This window comes from Leucoraja erinacea, chromosome 2, assembly GCF_028641065.1.
Source record: "Leucoraja erinacea ecotype New England chromosome 2, Leri_hhj_1, whole genome shotgun sequence".
Lineage (NCBI taxonomy): Eukaryota > Metazoa > Chordata > Chondrichthyes > Rajiformes > Rajidae > Leucoraja > Leucoraja erinaceus.
The window spans coordinates 14,722,366-14,747,047 of NC_073378.1; the positions used below are offsets into that span (position 1 = coordinate 14,722,366).

The 24,682-nt window shown below is 42.7% G+C and overlaps 1 protein-coding gene across 4 annotated transcripts in view; it reads left to right on the forward strand.

The window, feature by feature from the left end:
* Nucleotides 1–24,682, forward strand: part of mpp7a (MAGUK p55 scaffold protein 7a) — a 408,735-nt gene that overhangs the window by 47,342 nt on the left and 336,711 nt on the right. For 2 of the 4 annotated variants that reach the window (XM_055651874.1, XM_055651863.1), the window contains one exon: nucleotides 16,435–16,532. The exons of 1 other annotated variant lie outside the window; for it this stretch is intronic. The gene's annotated coding sequence lies outside the window, so the exon portion shown is untranslated. Of the gene's footprint in view, nucleotides 1–3,752; nucleotides 3,848–16,434; nucleotides 16,533–24,682 lie in introns of all 4 variants that reach the window. One more of the 4 variants, XM_055651881.1, reaches the window with a different exon arrangement.

The following is a 24,682-nucleotide window of genomic DNA, read 5'->3' on the forward strand; positions in this document are numbered from 1 at the left end:
GAGGAATGATAGAGTTAATGCATATGTGCAGCTGCAGGCTGACAATAATTAGCATTCAGAACTCTGTTGGTTTATCAAAGGGAGCTTGGTGCAGATTTGTCAAATGCTTGTCATTCGCAATTTCAAGCCGTGTGACTTTTCCAGGACAATTGTTTGAGTTAGTGGGCACTGGGATGATATATGTTGGCAGAGTACAGCTTCCCAATGCTACTTTGGTGGAACATTCTAAACCCTGGTAATCAGCAAGAGGCACGTATTGAAGGGACTTGAAGATTGCATCACAAGGCATCCAGCCTTGAGTATGTGTCAGGTCTGTAAGCTTTATACTTAATAACATAATTGCACGAGTACATTTATCACCAATCATAGGTCTGAGAGAATTAACCACAATCTTGAGGGCAATACATGCCAACTTTGCCAGAAAAGCCCACCTTTGATGGAACAGTACTCTGTACCATAAAAGGCTCATTTTAAATTTAGATGTTTATTTTTACCTCAACTCAGTCAGCATGTCAACCAACAGTTTATGTTAATATCGGTTAGTGCTCAGCACTTTAAGCCCATTGTCCAGAACTGCTCCAAACAGATTGGAGCCTTGCCTTGCAGTATTCTCTTGAATATTAAACAAAAGCATTTGGAATTGGTTTACAGTGCTTGGTAGGCTTGCTCTTGTGTTGCCAGGGAGAGTTGCGGCAAACAATATCCACCCTTTGTCGACTGTATGCTTTCATTTTTTTCATACCAGTGAGTTATTTGTTCCATTAAGAAATGATTTACAGTTTCTGTGTGGATTATTGAGAGGTCGTTTGTAAAAAATGCAGGATTACTGCAAGGGAAATCGTTTTTTTTTTTTACCTCATTCTCACCTCTGTGTAGACATTTCACTTCATTCCATTTCACTTTATTCCTCAGACTGCATCTCGCAGTTGTGTGTATATATTAAATGCAGCCGATGAAAGTTTTTGCTCTGTGTCTGGTGGATTGCCTGTGATAAATTGAGGAATGCACATTTTAAGCATGTAGTTATGTGTCCCAATCTCATTCTGAATGGAGTTAAACTTATCTGTGACACCTCTCTCCCCCTTCTTGATAGCTGTCCCTATCATAGGGGACAGGCTTTCGACTGACGTCTTCTTAAAAAAAATCTACCAACTCCCACATTTATCTGGACTACACTTCCTCCTACTCTGCTTTGCAAACATGCTATCTTCTACTCTGAATTTCCCAGTTAGTTCTCAGATTTTAGGTAAATAAACCCCTTCCTCTTACCTTCCACCTACATTCCTTCTAGTTCACAATTCGCAAAGCTTCAATCCATTTCTCTCACGCCTTCTGTCTTTATATTTCTGGCCTTGTCCAATCATCTGCCTATCACCCCTGCCCACCCCCACCTGTATATGTATCTATTACCTGTCAGTCTTTGGCCAACCACATCTCTCTTGCAGATTTCTCCCACTTCCACAATCAGTCTAAAGACCAGACCTGAAACATCACCTAGCCATGTTCCCCACAAGCGCCTCCTGACCTGCTGAGTTATTCCAGTACTTTGTCTCATTCTGAATTGTCAGCTTCTCTTCACCTCTGTCCAGGAATATTATTTCATGCACATCAACAAATAGATTATTGGGCCATTAGTAAATTGCAAACATTACAGGTAGCTTAATAGAAGAATAAATACCAGTCCAGATATATTGTGGGTTATATCAAAAACAAGCACCAAAGACAAATTTGGGGAGATTTTTAAAGGTGAAGGGATAAATAAATGAAATGATTGATGAGATGTGACTGCCATACCAGTATTTATTGTCCATAACCTGTGGAGGCAATGAAGAGTCATGCACATTGAGGCAAGGAGTTCCAGGGCTGAAGAGTAAGCAAATTTCAATAGGAGAAACTAAGGTCATATCTAAAGCTGAATCTTTTAGCGCAAAAATGGTCAGCAACTGAGACACAACAGTGCACAGTGTGTAGTCTCTGGGTAGAGACACTGAAACGTTTTAGTAATTTTGACATTACCTTCCAAACCCACAATTTTTACCGTCATTAAGGGCATGTACGGTAACACGGTGCAAGAGAACACCATTTTCGAAAATGGTTGCTCTGCACCCACTTCAGTGAGGATGAGCAACAAATGCTGGAAAAATGTGGTTAAATGCAACCTCTCAATATTGACTGAACATTTACTACACCAGGGGTCGGCAACCTTTTTTGCATAGTGACTAGAACCCATGTTTGTGAGCATATCTATCGCCATAGTTAATAAATGGAGGTAATAATACATAACTAAATTAGTAATAATATTAATAATGCACTAATTAGTAATAATACATACTAATAATATAGTTTTCACGTGTTTTTCAATTAGTTTTCTGCAGTTCCCAAGTCGCCTGCGAGCCCCGGTTTCTAGCTGCAATTCCCAGGTTGCCTGCGAGCGCCGAGACTCGCTACAGTTCTCAGATTGCTTGCGAGCCCCAGGACTGGTTGTAGCGGCCAGGGAGCGGAAACTAATTGAAAAAATAAAATACGCCTGCGAGCCGAATTATTTCGGGTTGTGGGCCGGTTTGGAATATAAATGACTAAGTAGTTCAAGTAAATTTATTGTCATGTGTCCCTGTATAGGACAATGACATTTTTGCTTTGCTTCAGCACACAGAACATAGTAGGCATTTGCTACAAAACAGATAAGTGTGTCCATATACCATAATATAAATATATACACACATGAATAAATAAAATGACAAAGTGCAAATAACAGATAATTGGTTATTAATAATCAAAGTTTTGTCCGATCCAGGTTTAATAGCCTGATGGCTGTGGGGAAGTAGCTATTCCTGAACCTGGTTGTTGCAGTCTTCAGGCTCCTGTACCTTCTACCTGAAGGTAGCAGGGAGATGAGTGTGTGGCCAGGATGTTGTGGGTCTTTGATGATACTGCCAGCCTTTTTGAGGCAGCGACTGCGATAAATCCCCTCGATAGAAGGAAGGTCAGAGCCGATGATGGACTGGGCAGTGTTTATTACTTTTTGTAGTCTTTTCCTCTCCAGGGCGCTCAAATTGCCAAACCAAGCCACGATGCAATCGGCCAGCTGTGCACCTGTAGAAGTTAGAGAAAGTCTTCCTTGACAAACCGACTCTCCATAATCTTCTCAGGAAGTAGAGGCTCTGATGAGCTTTCTTGATAATTGCATTAGTATTCTCGGACCAGGAAAGATCTTCAGAGATGTGCACGCCCAGGAATTTGAAGCTCTTGACCCTTTCAACCATTGACCCGTTGATATAAATGGGGCTGTGGGTTCCCCTCCTACTCCTTCCAAAGTCCACAATCAGTTTCTTGGTTTTGCAGTGTTGAGGTTATTGCGCTGGCACCATATGGACAGTTGCTCGATCTCTCTTCTATACTCTGACTCATCCCCATCAGTGATACGTCCCACAACAGTGGTGTCGTCAGCGAACTTGATGATGGAGTTCGCACTGTGACTGGCTACGCAGTCATGAGTATAGAGTGAGTACAGCAGGGGGCTGAGCATGCAGCCTTGAGGTGCTCCTGTGCTGATTGTTATCGAGGCTGACACATTTCCACCAATACGAACAGACTGTGGTCTGTGAATGAGGAAGTCGAGGATCCAATTGCAGAGGGATGCGCAGCGACACAGTTCTGCGAGTTTGGTAACCAGCTTGGAGGGGATGATTGTGTTAAATGCCGAGCTGTAATCGATGAATAACAGCCTGACATTTGAGTTTTTGTTGTCCAAGTGGTCCAGAGCGGAGTGGAGGGCCAGCGAGATCGCATCCACCGTTGATCTGTTGTGGCGGTAAGCGAACTGCAGTGGATCCAGGTTTTTGTCGAGGTAGGAGTTGATTTGCTCCATGATCAGCCTCTCCAAGCACTTCATCACCACCGGCGTTAGTGCCACCGGTCGATAGTCATTGAGGCACGTCATCTTACTCTTCTTGGGCACTGATAATTGATGCCCTTTTAAAGCAGGTGTATACAGGCAGAATGGGGAAAAAAAATCACATTATGATGTTCGGAGATGACCTTTCAACCCATGATCATGCCAAATAGAAATACCATTTAGGTTAAATCCACGTGCCAGCTTTTGCTCCATGATTTAGAAGATTATAGGTCCATTTGTTAATCATTATGCTTAGGTTGTGGTAAGAAAAGTGGAAAAAGATAAAGATGAGCAACATTAATATTTCCAATTGCAATATTAGTCTTTTCAAAACTTACTGATGCATGAAATTATACTGTTGTTTCCTTTTGGTTCCACACGCCCACCATCTTTCTCGGCATGTCCAGATGGACCCTGCAGTGGCTGAATCTTGATCTGATTCTCAGGATGCACGAATAAGTGTGGACAAATTTGACATGGATCCAAAAGTACTGAATCTGTGAAAATGGTTCCAAATATGAATTGAGAGGACTGTAGATACTAGCATCATTAAATACAGCTTGTGGCATGAATTGGCTGCAGCTCAGTAAATGGTGCAAGTTAATTGAATAGCGTGATTTCTTCATTGTTCCTTTGTTGTTTGTCATTCTGTCCCCTGGAACTGCTTAATCACCCAATGCATGCTAAATGTCTATTCACGGCAAAAGTTAGATCTTTGAGGCTATTGTTTCCAGATCTGATAACATTCACTTATTTTGTGTTCACAGTCAGAAAGGAAAGTCAGTTGTATCCAGGAAAACCTAATTCTCAAGACACTTGAGAGTTTTGTATGGCGGCAGGAATAGGTTATTCAATTTAACACAATCTTTGGGGGAAATGGCAAATTTAAGCGTCTGTATTTTAAGCAACGTTTGACTCGGAGTATTATTCAAATTGCAACTGTTTTATAAAAAAAAACCTGTTGTGCTGTTGCAAGTAACGCCTATCCCTGTATCTCCTCTCTCGCCTCCATTTGGGAAACCCGCAGTCCTTCTAGGTGAGACAGATTCACGTGTGCCACTTCTCACCTTATCTACGGCGTCTTGTGTTTCCGATGTGCTTCTTGTGGCCTACCGAGACCAACCAGTACACCTGTGCTTGGTCTGCAAAGGCCTTCTGGACCAAGGCTTTCTCTCCCCACTCCCACCCCTTGCAATCAGTCTTAAGAAGGGTTCCAACCCGACACATCACCTATCCATATTCTCCAGAGATTCTGCCTGATTCACTCAGTTACTTGGTGTTTTTTTTCCCTTTTAAGAATCTCATTGTTATGTTTTGGCACATAAGACAATGAAACACTCTTGACTATTGTGAATAAATATAATTGAGTTTAATTTCTGTCCTGCCTATCTTTATCAAGCTCACATCCCCGCCAGCCCAAATCACATTGAATTGCAGATGCTGGTTTACAAAAATGACACAAAGTGCTGGAGTAACCCACTGCCAGACCCACTGAGTTAATCCAGCACTTTCTTTTGTTGGATTCTGTTGCATCCTTTATTTCATCATTCATCTACATAGTCTAATTTAAACCTGAATATTCAATTAGTTAAATATCTACAATCACAATTAGTTAAAAATCTACAATTTTACACCATCACAAAATGTATCTCGTGCTTTGTGATATAAATCTTGTCCATTAAATGTTGCACTTGGGGCTTCTTGTTCATGATCCTTGAACCAAAAAAGTCTCTCACAATCTGCCCTCCTTTTGAAATCAACATGTACCTTCATTCTTTTTAAAACCTGCTTCATTTTCTAATCTTAATCCTTATTTTTGGGAAAGATTAGTCAAAAAGTCCTGAAACATGTGCTAGAAGCCTGTTGTACAACACAGCTTGCAGTAAGTTCCCCAAAGTAAATTAGATCATTCATTGTATTTATGTTTATTGAGGGGTAAATATTAGCAAGACGACACCATGGATCATGCCATGAAATCATTTTCACTCACTATGTTTGAACGCCTCATCCAAAAATAGTACCTCTGACTGAGTCGTAATAGAATGCAAGCCTAGATTTTTGCTGCAGTTGCAGTTGAACCCAGACCCTTCCTGCTCATGCAAGAATGCCACTAGCTGAGCCACACCTGACGCTATTATTTAGAATTAATTCTATTGTTGGAAATGTAGTACTTTATGGCAGGGTTATCGTTTACCTTTCTGTTGATAATCTTTAAATTCTCACAGAGATAGCAGGAACATTTTCTTTTCGGGATTCAAGTGGAAACTAGGTCTGATATTGCACAGTAGTAAATGTTCAGACCGTCAATAGGGTTTAATTGTGCAAAACCAAAATCCATCGTGCATCCAAAGACAATTCACAGAAGATCAGAGTTGCTGAGGTAGAGTTAGTGTTTGACAGTGTTCTAGAGCCTGACGGTTGCTGAGAAGAAGCTGTTCGTGAACCTGGTGGTCACGGTTTATATGCACCAGTACGACCTTCTCGATAGTCGAAGTGAAATGAGAGCATGATCAGGGTTTCTTTGACTACCTTTCTGAGGCAGTGCCTCCTGTGGAACACTTTGATGGTGGGAAGGTCAATGCTTGTGGTGAACCACGCAATGTCTCCCCCTGTCAGTTTCCTCTCTTCCTGGGCAGTGGAGATGCCGAACCAAGGCTTGACGCAACCAGTCTGAATGCTCTTTACCATACACTTGTAGAAATTTAAGAGAGCATTTGGTGACATTGCAAATTTCCTTAATCTTCTGAAGAAGTGGAGCCATTACTGAGCTTTTTTGTTATTTCATTGATGTGCTGGGCCTAGGACCGATCTTAAGAGATGTGCATGCCCAGGAATTTGAAGCTGTTCTGTTGCTGCAGATGGGTTCGTAGATTCCCCCATATGATGTGCATGAATTATTTTTTGTGTTTGGTGGTCTCTAAATTGGACTGGCCAAGGTTCACGATTGAACTACTGTTTACAGTTTAATTTATTGTCAGGTGTACTGAGGTATAGTGAAAAGCTTTTGTTGCGTGCTAACCAGTCAGCAGAAAGACAATAAATGATTGCAGTTGATCCATTTAGAAACATAGAAACATAGAAAATAGGTGCGGGAGGGGGCCATTCGGCCCTTCGTGCCAGCACCGCCATTCATTGTGATCATGGCTGATCATCCACAATCAGCAACCCGTGCTTGCCTTTTCCCCATACCCCTTGATTATGCTCGCCCCAAGAGCTGCATCTAACTCTTTTAAATGCATCCAGTGAATTGGCCTCCACTGCCTTCTGTGGCAGAATTCAACAAATTCACAACCCTCTGGGTGATTCACAACTCTCTGAATGGTTTCTATGGTGCATCTTTAGAAGTTGGCGAGAGTTGTAGGGGACATGCCAAACGTCCTAAGCTTTCTAAGGAAGTAGAGGCGTTGGTGTGCTTTCTTGGTCGTTGCTTCAATATGGGGAGTCCAGGAGAAATTGGTCATATTGACTCCTCGGAATTTGAAGTTTTCAACCATCTCGACATCGGCATCATCAATGCACCTGAGGTATGTGCAGAGCTGCCAAGTAGTACAGATTTTCCGTATTTTGTAGGGAAATGCGATCCGAATACGGATGTACGGGTTTGCTTTGTAAAATACGGATTTTTTTTAAATCAGCCCGACTTTGATCTGCCTGTCCCGCCCGCTACAGGTTTAAACAGCGCTGTCAGTTTAACGCGTGGGAATTGAACAGCGCTATGGGTTCTATAAATAGCGCTACCAGCTGGAATGTTATTGCCTTTACACATAGCGCTATGGCCACAGCGCTATGGATCACAGACTGTTAGGAGAGGGAGAAGGGGAGAAGGTGGGAGGGAGGGAATAAGAGAGGGGGGCAGAAATAAAGGAAGGAGAGAGGGAGGTTGGGAGGGAGAGGGAGGGAGAGGGAGGCTTCCAAAATGGCATCTCCATCATCATCTGGTGCTAAAAGCAGGAAGCAGCTGTTCAAATAGCAGTATACAAAGAGATAGCAATGAATGTACTGTCAAGTAAGGTGCGTAGAAGACATGTCAATTGGTAGCAAAGTTATGCATTCTTGTACTCTTACATGGGCATGACCGCACATTAAAGATAACACTTTTTTCAGCAAAATGGCACCGCGTAAAAATACGGATTTCCTCAGCAAAATACTGATTTTCAGGTACTAGAATACTGAAATGCTCTGACAAAACTTGGCAGCTCTGTATGTGTACCACTTTGCTTCCTGAAGTCGATAATTATCTCCTTTGTCTTGCTGACGTTGAGAGGAAGGTTGTTGTCTCGACACTAGGACACGCAGTTCTCAATCTCCTTCCTGCACTCAGTGTCATCATTATTGGTGGTGTTGTCTGCGAATTAGAAAATTGGATTAGATTTGTTCATGGCTGCACAATCATGGGTGTACAAGGAGTAAAGGGGGGGCTAAGAACGCATCCTTGCAGAGCCCCCGTGTTGAGGATTATATTGGAGGATGATTTGTCACCTATCCTCAGTGATTGGGGTTTGTTGGTCAGGATGTCAAGGATCCGTTTGCAGAGATGAGTGCTGACACTAAGTCCTGCTAATTTGGTGATAAGCTTGGATGGTAGCATGATATTAAAGGCAGAGCTCTAGTCTATGACTAGGACAGAAGAAAGACACAAAAAGCTGGAGTAACTCAGCGGGACAGGCAGCATCTCTGGAGAGAAGGAATGAGTGACGTTTCGGGTCGAGACCCTTCTTCAGACTGTTAGGTGTTCTAGTGTCGAGTCAAGGCACTCTGTGTTGAATTCAGTTTAGTTTATTGTTTATTACACCAGGATGCAATGAAATTCCTTGTTTGCACGAAGCTCCAAGAGTAGTCAAGATCGTTTAATTGTCATAGGCACCGATAATAGAACAATGAAATTCTTGCATGCTTCAGCTTAACAGGCTCATGAAAGGCAATACACAGGTATAATATGACACTTAATAAATTAATAATCCCAATACAAAGTAGCCATAATCATGCAAAAAAAAACAAAGTCCATAGTGCAACCAAAGACAGGGCATAGAAGATCATAATTGCTGAGTTGAGTGTTGTGTAGTATTCAATAGCCTGAAGGTTGCTTGAAAGAAGTGATTCTGCAGCCTGATGATCCTGGTTCTCCCATGCTCCTGTACCACCTTCCTGATGGTAGGAGTGAAATCAAAGCATGGGCAGGATGGTGTGGATCATTGAAGATATTGCCTGATGTTTTGTGGTAGTGCTTATAGATCCCCTTGGAGGAGAGGTCAGTGCATGTCATGGGCTGGGCAGTGTCTGCAAATCTGTAAACTCCTTTGTTCTTGGTTGTTCGAGTCGCTGAACCAGGTTGTGATGCAACCAGTCCATATGCTCTGTGCTGTATACCTGTAGAGTTAAACAGTTCATTAATTTATCAAATCTTCTCGGCCTTCAAAGCGAGTAGAGACGATGGTGAGCTTTCGTTGTGGTTGCATAAATGTATTGTGTGCAGAAGAGATTTACGGAGATATGCACACCTGGGAATTGAAGCTGCTGACTCTCTACCCTTGTACCATCAATGAAGACCAACTTGCGGGAGAAAATCTGGTGCTGATTTGTGGTGATAATTTTGCCAGCAGCAGGAGAGTACATGTGATTGGGAGCCTCATCTCCTGCTCGTCCCTGTGGACCGAGAACCGGAGAGAAGAGTGGAGGGATTCAGCGGCAGATGCAGAAACAAAGGGTCGGTAAGATGGACCGGGGGTCTTGTATGCTGCACCTTCAAGGTCGGCTTCGAGAGGCGCTCCCAGGGCACGAAGACTAAATTGTGGCCGGGCGAGGTTTCTGGGCAATCGTGGCTGCACAAAGTTTTATGGCCAGCTACAGCGGTCCTGTGAAAATGGCACCAAAACCTGGCGACTCTTGCACGTGGACTCAATGGGTTGTTTCTGTGCCTTCTGCACTTTAATGCGGATTATACTTGTGTATGACAATAATTACTGATCTGTATGCAAAAAAAAGAATTTGTCTGAACCCTGGTGCACGATTGAACCACAGATTCCCCGTCCAAGCTAGTCCCATTTACCTGCGTTTGCCTGTATCCCACCAAATCTTTTCTATTCATGTGTCTGCTCCTTCATTTTGTTCCTACGTCTCTGTCAAGAGAGAGAAACACCTCAGAAGGTTTCTTGGAGACCACTCTCATCGGAAGTAGCTGGCTTCCTCCAATGCTCGTATATCATGAAGGGGACTAAACTGTGCACTGTATTACGTGCAGCCTCAAATGCAAGCTCTTGTGTTGAGTGCCTATGTAATTCCAACAATACTCCATTTATAAGCTCTTACGGTAAAGGTCAACATGTTTCCCTGCAGCTTGCAATCTAACCTTTTAATGTCACATGCACAAGAACACCAAAATTGCTTGCCAACACCAAAATTCTCGCTGCCTCACCGGGATCATCTCGCCTCGCCGCCTCACCGGGACTGCCGCACCTTGCCGCTTCACCGGGACCGCAGAACCTCGCGGCCTCACCAGCCATCCACGGGGATCACCTACGCTTCGCCCGCTGACCCGGACTCCACTCCCCACGGGCCTCCACCATCGACTCTACCGACCCTCGCCACTCCTCCAGCAAGCCGCAGCCGTCGCCTTACCTGAGTCCCAGGCTCAGCACCGGGCCTGAAGTCTCCACGCTGCAGACTCTGACATCACGGGGTCTAACTGTGTTGGGTCCTAGTTCTTTCTTCCCCCCCCCCCCCCCCCCCCCCCCCCCCCCCAACACAGGGATCCTTAGTGGTTGTTCCACTGGGTCTTCCCCTTCCCCCTTTAGTCTATGTGCCCCCAACTCCTCCCCACCCACACTTCCCCCTTACCCTGCCCCCCTTCCCCCACATAGAAAAGTTAAAGTTTCCCCCAACACAAAACTTTAGACTAACTAAAAATAATAAAAAAGATTGAAATAACAGCCGGTGCAGCGCCCCTAGAGGCAAGATGCTAAGACCATCTAAATGTTTCTAAAATGCCACCATCGCATATGCCTCGACCACCCCAACACTCGCCACCCTCTATGTTTAGATATATTGTTTTAAACTTCCTTTTAAACTTTGCCTCTTTCACCGGAAATCTATTTCCATCCTGGGAAAAAAAAGTTCTGACTGTCGACCCAATCAATGACTCTCATATCATAATTTTATATACTTCTATCAGGTGTCCCCTCAATCTCCAGTGTTCCAGGGAAAACAATCTTAAGTTTATCCAAGGTAGACACAAAATGCTGGTAACAGCGGGCAACATTTCTGATGACAAGAAATGCGTCCTTCCTGGAATGAGATGACCAGAACTGTACACAATACTCCACATGTGACCTCACCAAACTCCTATAAAGCTGCATCATGACTTACTGACACTTATACTCAATATAGAAACAAAGAACTACAGATATTGGAGAACACACAAAAGGACACATAGTGCTGGAGGAACTCAGTGGGTCAGACAGCATCTTTGGAGGACATGGATGGGTGATATCTCAACCCAAATTGTCACATCCATGGCCTCCAGAGATACTCCCTGACCCACTGAGTTACTTCAGAACATTTTGTCCAATTTCCTATACTCAGTGTCCTGACCAATGAAGGCAAGCAGACCATTTGCCTTTTTATTTTAAACCACTCTATGTACTTGTGATGCCACTTTCAGGGAATTATGGACTTGGACCCCAAGATTCCTCTATATGCCAATGCTGTAAAGCGTCTTGGCAGAAATTGTATATTTTCCCCAAGCAATTGACCTCCCAAAGTGTAACACCTCGCACTTGCTCAGATTAATCATCACCTGCCATTTCTGAAGCTGATTCACAAACTTCTTCACAGTCTGCGACTCCAGCAATCTTGGTTTATTTGCAAACTCACCTGCCCATCTACATTTGCATACGTCATTTATATATTGTCTTCAAATTTGTCTTACAATGGAGAGGCTTTCAGATTGAGTAGATCTTTTAATGCAAAGCACTTTGAAGTCAAAATATTCCATGTGATGGTTCTTTAACAAAATGATTTCTGTCTTTTTTTCAAAAAAAATATTCATAGTTTTGACAAATGGCAGAAGTAATCGAGTTGTTGTATTTGTATCTTCAAATCTGAAATATGTCTGTTTAAAATGCCAGTTCTTCTTGCAATGAGTGCCAATGTTTTGTTCCTCAGTAATTAAATACTTATGATGAATCTCTGTACTGCTGCTATTTCCCAGATGACAAAATAACAAAGTAACAGGTGTAACATTTTAAAAACTATATTTTTGAATATTCATGGTGGGGGAGGGATACTTGTTATGATTTGAAATGTCATTTTGATTTAGAGATAATGTGTATTAAAACATTTTTCTACTGCATTCACACTCCTTTTGGGCTTCATCTTTGGAAATATTTCATGTTTTATTTTGGGGATGTGGAAAATAGTTGTATTTTCAGTATTAAGTTTTCAGAATGTGATTGCCTTCATGGATGTTGTATTTGCAAGCCTTAGACTTGTCATTGAAGGGCTGTTAGTGGTTTTGGTACTGCTGCCTTTTACCACAGTTCTGTGACTGCAGAACATTGATATTTTATCCATGGGCAGAATTCCTCAACTATTGCTCAGTCCATTGTACTGTTAAGCTTAAATTACATTTCAGGCATTTTCCATGACGTTCTTGGCTTGACACGTGCAGATTCTGGGCACGAGTCCCAGGCCTTCCACCATCTCCTTCCATGAAGCCAATTTTCTATCTAGTCGGCTATCTCTCCTTGGCACCCTTGCGATCTAACCTTCCATTGTAGCCTATCATGCTGAACCTTGTCAAATGCCTTGGTGGAATCCATATATATACAATGTCGACAGCTCTGTGTTCATGTCATTTTGCTCTTCAAAGTACTCATAAAAGATTCATGAGATTGATCTCCCAGGTACAATACCATGCTGACTATCCTTAATCAGCCCTTGTCCATTTAAATGCATGTATAAATAATGCCCCATAAGCCCAAATTGACTATGTCGTTGAGGATTAACAGGATTGTCTTCCTTGGAGCAACACAAGCTCAAAATGTATTGCATCACTGCACAGAAATGTCGATATACATAGGAAATGTTTAATATTTGTATATTTCAGTTATGTAAACATTATAGCATATTAAATTGAATTAATGCATGAGTAAATTGAGCAAAACTCTGAGATTGTATCAGGCAGCATCTGAGGAGGGAGCATCTTAGGGTCTTGATCCAAAACGTTGCTTGTCCTTTCCCTCCACTGATGTTTCCTGGCCTGCTGAGTTAACCCAGGACTTTGTGTTTTACTCACGATCCCAGCATTTGCAGTTTCTTGTGTTGGCATATTAAATTTATGGTTGTTCTTTGCTCTTAAAAATTTGAGTGAATGTAATTACAGGAACATACAGTAGAAGCTGTAATATAAAATGATGATCTTCATGTTGAAGACTGGAGGCTGATGTGTGCCTCTGTTCAAGACGCGCCATAAGAAAAGCCAGGGAACCACAGGCCTGCGAACCTCACATCTGTGGTCGGAAAGTTACTCAAGTGTATTCTCGGGGATAAGATACACATGCATTAAGATGGACAAGGGCTGACTATGGATAGTCAGCACGGCTTTGTACATTTACAATATACATCAATGATTTAGATGAAGGTATTCAAAGTAACATTAGCAAATTTGCAGATGACACAAAGCTGGATGGCAGTGTGAACTGTGAGGAGGATGCTATGAGAATGCAGGGTGACTTGGACAGGTTGGGTGAGTGGGCAGATGCATGGCAGATACCGTTTAATGTGGATAAATGTGAGGTTATCCACTTTGGCAGCAAAAACAAGAAAGCAGATTATTATCTAAATGGTGTCAAGTTGGGAAAAGGGGAAGTACAACGGGACCCTGTTCATCAGTCAATGAAAGTAAGCATGCAGATACAGCAGGCAGTGAAGAAAGCAAATGGCATGTTGGCCTTCGTAACAAGAGGAGTTGAGTATAGGAGCAAAGAGGTCCTTCTGAAGTTGTACAGGGCCCTAGTGAGACCGGCTGGGCTTGTATACACTGGAATTTAGAAGGGTGAGAGGGGATCTTATTGAAACATATGTGTTTAGACACGCTGGAGGCAGGAAACGTTCCCGTTGTTGTGGGAGTCCAGAACCAGGGCCCACTGTTTAAGAATAAGGGGTAAGGCATTTGGAACAGAGATGAGGAAATATTTTTTCACACAGAGTTGTGAGTTGTAGAATTCTCTGCCTCAGAGGGCGGTGGAGATCGGTTCTCTGGATACTTTCAAGAGAGAGCTAGATAGGGCTCTTACAGGTAGAGGAGTCGGGATATGGGGAGAAGGCAGGAATGGGGTACTGATTGTGGATGATCAGCCATAATCACATTGAATGGCGGTGCTGGCTCGAAGTGCCGAATGGCCTACTCCTGCGCCTATTGTCTATTGTGAGAGGTCGTGTCTTACGAACCTGTGAGTTTTTTGAAAATAACCCAAAAAAAGTGTTTGTGGGCAGAGCTGTAGATATTGTATATATAGATTTCAGTAAGGTATTCGACAAGGTTCCACATGGTAGGCTGCTCTGTAAAGTTAGATCGCATGGGATCCAAGGAGAGAGAGCAAAATGGATAGCAAATTGACAAACTTACAAAATTCTTAAGGGGTTGGACAGGCTGGATGCAGGAAGATTATTCCCAATGTTGGGGAAGTCCAGAACTAGGGGTCACAGTTTAAGGATAAGAGGGAAGTCTTTTAGGACCGAGATGAGAAAATCATTTTTTACACAGAGAGTGGTGAATCTGTGGAATTCTCTGCCACAGAAGGTAGTTGAGGCCAGTTCATTGGCTATATTTAAGAGGGAGTTAGATGTTGCCCTTGTGGCTAAAGGGATCAGGGGGTATGGAGAGAAGGCAAGGATGGGATACTGAGTTGGATGATCAGCCATGATCATATCGAATGGCAGTGCAGGCTCGAAGGACGAATGGCCTACTCCTGCACCTATTTTCTATGTTTCTATGACTTCATGAAAGCAATTAGAGGGTGATGATGGAAGGATGTTTTGTGGACTAGAGGCCTGTGACTCATGGTGCTGGGTCCATTGCTGTTTGTCATATATATCGATGATTTGTATGAGAACATACACGGCATGATTAACAAGTTTGCAGATGACTCTAAAGTGGTTGGTATTGTAGATAGTGAAGATGGCCGTCAAAGATTACAGCAGTATCTTGATCGGTTGGGTAGGTGGGCTGAGGAGTGGTTAATGGAATTTAATGCAGAGAAATGTGGTTTTGTATTTTGGGAAGTCTGACACGGGCAGGACCTACACAGTGAATAGTAGGGCTTTGGGAAACGTTGTGGAGCAGGGGGATCAAGGAGGACAGGTGCATGTTTCCTTGAAAATGACATCACAGGTGGATTGGGTGGTCAAAATGGCTTTGGGCGCATTGGCCTTCATCAGTCAGAGTATTGAGCATAGAAATTGGGAAGCCATGTTATAGTTATATAAGACGTTGATGAGGCCACATTTAGAGTATTGTGTCTGTTTTTGTCACCCTGTTATAGGAAAGATCTTGTCAATATTGAATGGGATCAGAGAAGATTTACCAGGATGTTGCCAGGACTCAAGGGACTGAGATCGGGTGAGGTTGAGCAGGCTAGGGCTTTCTTCCTTGGAGCGCAGAAGGATGAGGGGTGATCTTTTTGTGGTGTACACAATCATAAGAATAGAACACACATAGTCGTTTGGTCACAGTAGAGAAATCGAGAACCAGAGGACATAGTGTTCAGGTGAGGGGAGAAAGATTTAATGGGAACCTGAGGGGTAACCCTCTTTTACACATAGGGCGGTGGGTGTATGGAACAAGCTGCTGGAGGAGGTAGTTGAGGTAGTTACTACTGCAATGTTTAAAAAACATTTGGACATGTACATGGATAGAATAGGTTTAGAGAAATGTGGGCCAAAAAGCAGGCAGGTGCCTAGTGTGGCGGCATATTGGTCAGAGTGGGCAAGTTGATCCGACGGACCTGTTTCCAAGCTGTATTACTATGACTCTAATTGAAGTAGATTTGGCATACTGTACTATTTTTGTTGTTGCTGGAGATTGTGGAGCAATCCATGTGGTTTGGTGTGCCATCTAAAGTATTTATGGTGATTCTTTACAATCTTACAGGCACAGTCTTGTCTTAACTAATTGCAGCTTAAATTGCACATGATATTCAAGATATGACCTCGCAAGACTATATTTAAATTTAGTGTAATGCTTTAAACGTTTTCTCTGAAACTGATTATTGTTAATTCCGTTTTAAATTTCAGCTGAGAGGGGAGGGGCTGGGGCAGGTGGTGGTGGTGGGGTGGGGGGGTTGCCAGCAGGTGGCCATGGGGAGGGGAGGAGGGGTTAGATGACGGGTGGGGGCGGAAGGGGTTTGGGTGCAGGCATTGAGGGGAGGAGGGTTGTTGGGAGAATTTTTCATAGACTGTTCTATTTATCATTTTTTTGGAATCTGGGTGTTACAATGTTGGCTTTGGTATAAAGTATCTTTTATTTCTCCTTTTCTCTTCAGGGCAGATATTAAGGCAGAATAGGTTGGAATCCAGAAGAAGCCTATATATTCTTCATTTCAAACTACATTTTCTGTGGCTTTTTCATCTACATTGTCAGGTACATTTCTACCTTTTGAAATTTGCATTGTTATTATTTTTCAATTGAAGTATTCTGTTCTTTGCTGGAAAAATACAACTTAAAATATGAGCAATCAAATTTGCAGTTGAACATAACTACTTCCACACTGAGCTGAACCCCAATATTGTTCTTTAGTCTTTGCAGATGAGTCATTTTCAAACACAATTCCTGTGAATTCACCTTTTAACCAACATACATAGGGTTGAATCCATAATTACGTAAAATCTTAATTGTAGTCAAACATAGAAATTAGGTGCAGGAGTAGGCCATTCGGCCCTTCGAGCCTGCACCGCCATTCAATATGATCATGGCTGATCAAACAGACCATTTGGCCCATACGTCCCCACTAACCTTTGCCCATCAACACTTGGCCCATTTGCTGGAATTAGGTCTTGTCCTTTCTTTCCCTACATTTGTTAGGTCACCAGACAATATCCTGGGCAATCTCCTCAACTCTCTCCAGCTCAAACACATCATCCTTATAAATTGGTACCCAGAACTGCAGATGGCAGTTCAAAGCAGTTTAACCAATTAAAAAAAATAAAATTAAGTTGCAAAATGGCCTCTCAGGTTTTACTGTGTAAGAAAGAACTGCAGATGCTGGTAAAATCAAAGGTGGACACAAAATGCTAGAATAACTCAGCGGGTGAGGCAGCATATATGGAGAGAAGGAATGGGCGACGTTTCGGATCAAGAGTCTTCAGACGGATGTCAAAGATAGAATGTAGGCGGAGACAGTAAGACTAGTGGGAGAACTTGGAAGGGGAAGGAGAGAGAAAACAAGGGCTATCTGAAATTAGAGAAGTCGATATTCATACTACTGGGGTGTAAACTACCTATGTTTACCCAACTAACCAAGGGTGTAATCAGAGCCGTATACAGCATATAATCCTCCAACATTTTCCGCCACCTCTAAAGGGATCCCACTACGGGCCATATCTTCCCATCTCCACCCCTTTCTGCTTTCCTTTTGTAACTCCCTGGTCAACTCATCCTTTCCCCTGCAACCGCAGGAGATGCACCACCTGTCCCTTTACCTCCCCCCTCGACTCCATCCAAGGACCTAAACAATCTTTCCAGGTGAGGCAGAGGTTCACTTGCACCTCCTCCAACTTCATCTACTGTATCCGCTGTTCCAGGTGTCAACTTCTCTACATCGGTGAGGCCAAGCACAAGCTCGGCGATCGTTTGGCTGAACATCTCCGCTCAGTCCGTCTTAACCTATCTGATCTCCCAGTGGTCCAGCACTTCAACTCCCCCTCCCATTCCCAATCTGACCTTTCTGTCCTGGGCCTCCTCCATTGTCAGAGTGAGGCCAAGCACAAATTGGAGGAATAGCAACTCATATTTCGCTTGGGAGGTTTACACCCCAGCGGTATGAACATTGACTTCTCTAATTACAGATAGCCCTTGCTTTCCCTCTCCTTCCCCTTCCATTTCCCCTTCCCAGTTCTCCCATGAGTCTTACTGTGTCTGCTTACATTCTATCTTTGTTCCGCCCCCTCCCCTGACATCAGTCTGAAGAAGGGTCTCGACCCGAAACGTCGCCCATTCCTTCTCTCCATAGAAGCTGCCTCACCCGCTGAGTTACACCAGCATTTTCTGTCAACTCTCAGGTTTTACATTCTATGTCCTGATTTATGAAGGCAAACATGCCTACTTGTATTGCCTTTGTCAGGAAGAATGGACTGGAACCCCAAGGTCCCTCTGAATAATACCACCCTGCCATTTATCATTTATATCCGACTCTCATTTGACTTTCCAAAATGCGTTACCTTGCACTAGTTAGGATTGGATTCTATCTGCCAATGTTCCATTCAACTTTCCATCTGATCTATATGCAACCTTCCCCGCTTCCCACAACGCCACCGGTTTTCATGTCATCCCGGCACTTACTTTTCGACCTCATATGTCAATAGTTTTTGTAAATGACAAAGTGCCCAGTATTGATCCCCAGCACCAGTCACAGACTTATGATCAGAAAACCATGATTCCACCACAACCACCCTATTACCAAGTTCCCTTTGGATCCCATTAGCCAACTTAGCTTGGATGCCATCTGTCCCAACTTCCCTGACTACATATAATGTGGGACTGTGTCAAATGTAGTTGCATTGCTGAGAGACTAAATAGATCAGGGTTTTCTGAAATTTGGCATGAAATAGGCTTTTGATGGCAAGAAAAGAAAAAAGTATGCGCGGCCAAAAATTAAATTTAAATAATAATTCTAGTAAAATTTCTTTACTCAGAGAGTGGTAGCTGTGTGGAATGAGCTTCCAGTGAAGGTGGTGGAGGCAGGTTCGTTTTTATCATTTAAAAATAAATTGGATAGTTATATGGATCTGTAACTAAGTTACAGAGATAGGTTGAATAAGTTAGGTCTTTATTCTCTGGAGCGCAGAAGGTTAAAGGGGGACCTGATAGAGGTCTTTAAAATGATGAGAGGGATAGACAGAGTTGATGTGGACAAGCTTTTCCCTTTGAGAATAGGGAAGATTCAAACAAGAGGACATGACTTCAGAAATAAGGGACAGAAGTTTAGGGGTAATATGAGGGGGAACTTCTTTACTCAGAGAGTGGTAGCGGTGTGGAATGAGCTTCCAGTGGAAGTGGTGGAGGCAGGTTCATTGGTATCATTTAAAAATAAATTGGATAGGCATATGGATGAGAAGGGAATGGAGGGTTATGGTATGAGTGCAGGCAGGTGGGACTAAGGGAAAAAAAAATTTGGCACGGACTTGTAGGGCCGAGATGGCCTGTTTCCGTGCTGTAATTGTTATATGGTTATATGGATGGGAAGGGAATGGAGGGTTATGGTCTGAGTGCAGGTATATGGGACTAGGGGAGATTATGTGTTCGGCACAGACTAGAAGGGTCGAGATGGCCTGTTTCCGTGCTGTAATTGTTATATGGTTATATGATATTGGCTCTGCAATATGAAGTTTATTTGTCCAATCAATGCCTCTCAGAATAGAATGATCATTCTAATGTTGGGAATGCTATAACCATGGATCTTCATGTTAACAGTGTTGATATCTGTACTATACATTGTCATTTCAAATCAGGAAATAGTTTTAGAACACCTTTTAAATAAAGCAGCACTAAACGTTAAATGCTTGACAGTCCAGTTGGTTTGATAACTACAGCACTATATTTGCCAATTAACTTGAGGTTCTTCTTCGTATCATTAGTGTAAATATATTCTATATCTTCTTATGCAAAGATGGAATTATTAGATATTATCACATGGGGGAAAAGTGTACTCTTCAAAGGAATATACTGCCCTCTGCTGTTTTCTTTTCAATAAACATTTATTACTGCCCAGTTTTAGCATTTTTGAACTACAGTCGAGATTAATTGTTGTTGTACATCATCGTTCAAATGTTGTTTCTATGGGTTGAATCTTTACATTGCCACTTGTTCCAAATGCCATTTTAACTGCATTAGGTTGGAGATGTTTTTTGACTTCTCCAGAGCTTTTAACACAATCTGACCTACACTGCAAGGGAACAAACTGACAAAGATGCGGGTGGATGCTCCATTGGTGTCCTGGATCACCAACTACTTGACTGGACAACCACAATATGTCAGGCTACAGAACTGTGTCTCGGACATGTAGTGAGCAACACAGGGGCCCCACAGGGAACGGTCCTCTCTCCCGTTCTGTTTACCATCTACACCTCAGATATAACTCCATCTTCAGATATCTTCAGACTTCAGATATAACTCCATCTCCTGTCACCTCAGAAGTTTTCAGATGACTGCAATTGTGAGCTGCATCAGTGAGGGGAAGGAAGCTGAATACAGAGGTGTAGTCAACGACTTTGTTGAGTGGTGTGGGCTGAATCACCTGCAGCTTAACACCGACAAGTTTTTACATCTTTACAACCCCCCCCCCCCCCCCCCCCCCCCCCCCCCCAATCTTTGCACATCCCCAAGCCTTTCCACTCATCACTTTATTTCATGTTTTATGTATTTGCGGTTTTTATGAATGTTGGCACATCAATTTTCCTCCTAGGATAATTAAAGCTGTATTGTATCATCAATTTCAGAAGTCCCAGACATACTGATTAATATACAAACAATGTTGTACCTTGGACCTCATCAGATTCGGAAGCCAAATTGCCCATGATCTGAAAATTGAAGGTTCACCGGATTAGATCTTGAGTGTGAACAGAGACCAAAGAGTGAGACTATACTGTTGAAGTTGTGTTTATAGAGCAAAACAGAAAATACTGGGAATGCGCAGTGGGACATACGGCACCTGTGGGATGAAAGAGTTAGCATTGCATGTTGAAGACCCTTCGTGAAAACTGGTAGAAGATGATCTGCTGGAAGGGGTGATATCTCTGACAGGGTGACCACAGAATAAGCTAACAACAAGGTTACATGGTCAGTGAGGGAAGCAGTTGGTAAGTAAGAACATAGACCAATAAACATTGACAAAATAACGTGTAGGAAAGAACTGCCCCAGATGCTGATTTAAATCGAAGGTGGACACGAATAGCTGGAGTAACTCAGCGGGTCAGGCAGCATCTCTGGAGAGAAGGAATAGGTGACATTTCGGGTCTGACAAAATAATACGGAATCAACAAAATGGAGAACTTGAAATCAAGCCTAGAAGGTCAGGGAGGGCATGTTCTTCATTCCCAGAGCTTTGCAAGCTATTCTCTCCTTTCCAATTATTCAGCTTTGCAAGATTGACTGGTACACTCAACCACAGGGTTAGGTGGTCACAGGTCAGCAATTCCAGATGAAATCGATGTGGAAGCTTTGGAAAGGGTGCAGAAGAGGTTTGCCAAAATGCTGCCTTGATTCTAAGCTACTGGTTACAGAGAGAGGTTGGACTAACTTGATTGTTTTCTCAGGAGGGTTGGAGTATTATAAAATACAACATGTAGATGGAACGATAAAGTAATGGGCGGAAATCGCTTTTAAAATATGGGGGGGGGGGGGGACCACACAATTTCCTGGTGGCCCGATGACAAGTGTGCATGACAACTAACAATTTTATCTCTTTCAACCCCAGGATTTCCGCCCATGGGTAAAGTAGGCATATTGTCATGCCTGCCGCTTTCAGTCAATGTATTGTATAAAAGTTAGGAGGTGATGCTGCAGCTTTATAGGCCTTAGCTTTGGCCTTATTTAGTGTTTTGTGTGCAATTCTAGCTGCCCCATTACAGGAAGAATGCGGGGGCTGGAGATGATACAGAAGAGGTTTACCAGGATGTTGCCTGCATTAGAGGGTATTACCTAGAAGTAGGGGTTGGACAAACCCGAATTGTTTTGTCTGGAACATCAGAGGTTCAGGAGAGATCTGATGGGTGTGAGTGAGCAGGCAGGTGGGATTTGTTTAAATTGTTGTCCTGGTCAGTGCAGACACAGTGGCCTTTCCCTGAAGTGTATTTTTCCATGTTCTATATTGTAAGTGTTTGCCTCTTCACTGCTGTAAATGAGCTGACCGTTCCACAAGCTCTGGCATTTCGCCAGTAAATGTAAGTGAGAATGATGAACTTTTATTTTGCAAGCCAATCAAATATTTCATCACAACTAAACCAGAGATTTTTTCTGATGATATATGCTTGTCAGAGCTCATTTTTTATTTCCCCACACCGGTGTTGCTGTTAATCCACTGGATGGTGCTATAGTAGCTACTTGAAATTTGGAAAATATCGTATAAAAAAAATCAAACGGCTGCTCTGCTTTAATGAAAATAGATTTACCTGAGTTTCTGAAATTGGTGACTGCTTTTTTCACTGCTCAAAATGCTTTGATCATCTGGCTACAATGGCATATTTCAGAACAGTATTAATAATGGTTATCTTCAGAGTTTTTATTTAATCTCTGTACTTAATATTAACCTTGGATTTGATTTTTCGTATTTTAACTCTTTGGTTTATGCCTGTACAGTGTTTATAATTGAATGGATCAACATTCTTCAACCTGATCTTTGCTTAAGTGTTAACTTTGACTTTTTTTTTATAACTGGGGAGAATGATGTTGATGCTGATGGAAAAATGATCCAGGGGCTTGGGCTAACAATTCAGAAACCAGGGTTCCAAATCAACCATGGTAGCTGTGGAATTAAACAAGACCAGTAATGATTTGTCATGATTATATTCAAGGGAAATACATTTGCCATCCTTATCTGGTTGGGCCAAAATGTGACCACAGATGCACCAATATAGTTGATTTTAAATAGTTGCGCAAGCCACTGGATTAAAGGGCATTATGGATGGACATTAAATGCTGACCTTACCAGAACTGCCCGGTTCCCATAAATATAAACCAGTTCAGCGCTGCACTATTTTACATATATAATGGTGCAGACGTGAAATGGCATGTTCTGACCCTATGTCTGCCTCTTCCAACTTTGCTTGTATTGCCAGGCCATGTCCTGATGCATACAACAAGGAAGTTTAACCAAACTTTCTGGCAGAAGCATATCATTGAAGGGCAAATTATGTCACCAAGTAAAGGACACCATTTTGAAACTTGAGAAAATGAAAAATAGTTGTGCTTGATCAGATGGTCTTAATTAGATGACACTCATTAAAATGATTAAGGATGAATTTGTTATTATAATAAAGACACAGCAAATGCTGGAAACTTTCAGACGATTGGGCAGTATATGTGGGGGGAAAAACAGGTCCAAGTCTCCTCTTCAGAACTGGGAAAGAGGGAAGAAATGTTTAAACTGCAGAGATGGTGGCTTTTAGAATGGCCATGAAAAGAATATCAGTAATGTGGTGAGACCGAGTGACGAGGGTAGTTTACATTTTTCGGTGTTGTGTTTTGTGTTTTGCAAATAGCTTGGCTGTAAGACATGCCCAGCAAGCTAACCTGTGCCAGTGCAGAGAGAACACATATACTGCCTGACCTGTTGAGTATTCCAACATTCGTTAAATTATATGTTTTCCAATATTTGCTGTTTTTTTAACGGAATTTATTTATTTTTAGCTAGATGGGTGTTTCAGAAATTAATGAATAAAAAAATAGCATCATTTTATAGCAGTTTGACAGTTTGATGCATGACTATTCTCCAGGAAGGGAACCTGGCATCTTTACCATGTCCATAAGTGACACCAGTCCTCTACAGTTGTGATTAATGCAATCACCTGTATCAAACCATTCCCAAGTCTACCACTTTCTAGCGTACTTCTCCCTGTGGAGAACTGTCAGGGAGATGGGGGCATTTCTGATGAAGGGCTTCTGAAATGGGGATGCGGCTTGATGGAAAAGATGTTGCGATTATTTTCATGGACGAGAAGACCAAACCTAGGAGCCAAAGCCAGTGCGTCACCATATATCCATTTAGGAGCTTGGAACAAACTTTTTTTTATTCAGGGAAATTAAGTCTGGATTAGGGAAATGAGGGAGTAGTTGAAATGTAGTGTGGCGCCATCTTGTGGCTGAGCCACTTAAATCTCGAACCTTTGTTTGTCGAGCTCTCACTCTCACATGAACTGGAGTGACCTGGGCCGACTAATCAACGCCGATCTGGATGGCCAGGTGACAGGGTGCAGCAGATGACAGAGAGACTTGACTTGGCAGCCATTGTTTTTGTACTAATATTAAACTGTGTGTTTTAATATTAAATGTGTGTTTGTTCAATGCACGAACCACTTCCGTGGTGACCCCAATGATCCAAAATGGCCTATTTTGGATTTCATCATGCCTGGAGGAGACAACCCAGATCAGCAGAATGCAGTTGCACTCAAACTGCCCACCTTCGGGACATCACAGTCCCAGGTGTGGTTCGAACAGTCAGAAGCCCAATTCCACAACCGCCAGATAACTGCCAAAGTCACCAGGTACTACTACGTGGTCAGTGCGCTGGACCAGGAAACTGCCGGGCACCTCATCGATTACCTTTGTCAGCCACCAGCCCACAACAAGTACGGGGGGGGGGGGGGGGTCAAGACGCTCCTCAAGAACACATGCACCCCTTTTTATTTTTACTTTAGTCCTGTCAAAAAACAAATGTTAGTTGGAGGTCTTTTATGTGTTGGGTGGGGGAGGGGAAGGGGGAAACTTTATTTCTTAGTCCCCTACCTGGTCCCCTTCCCTCCGAGCTGCTTTTTCGCCCCTTCCTCGCGGTCGACCATCGAAACTGGAGCAGCCTTTCC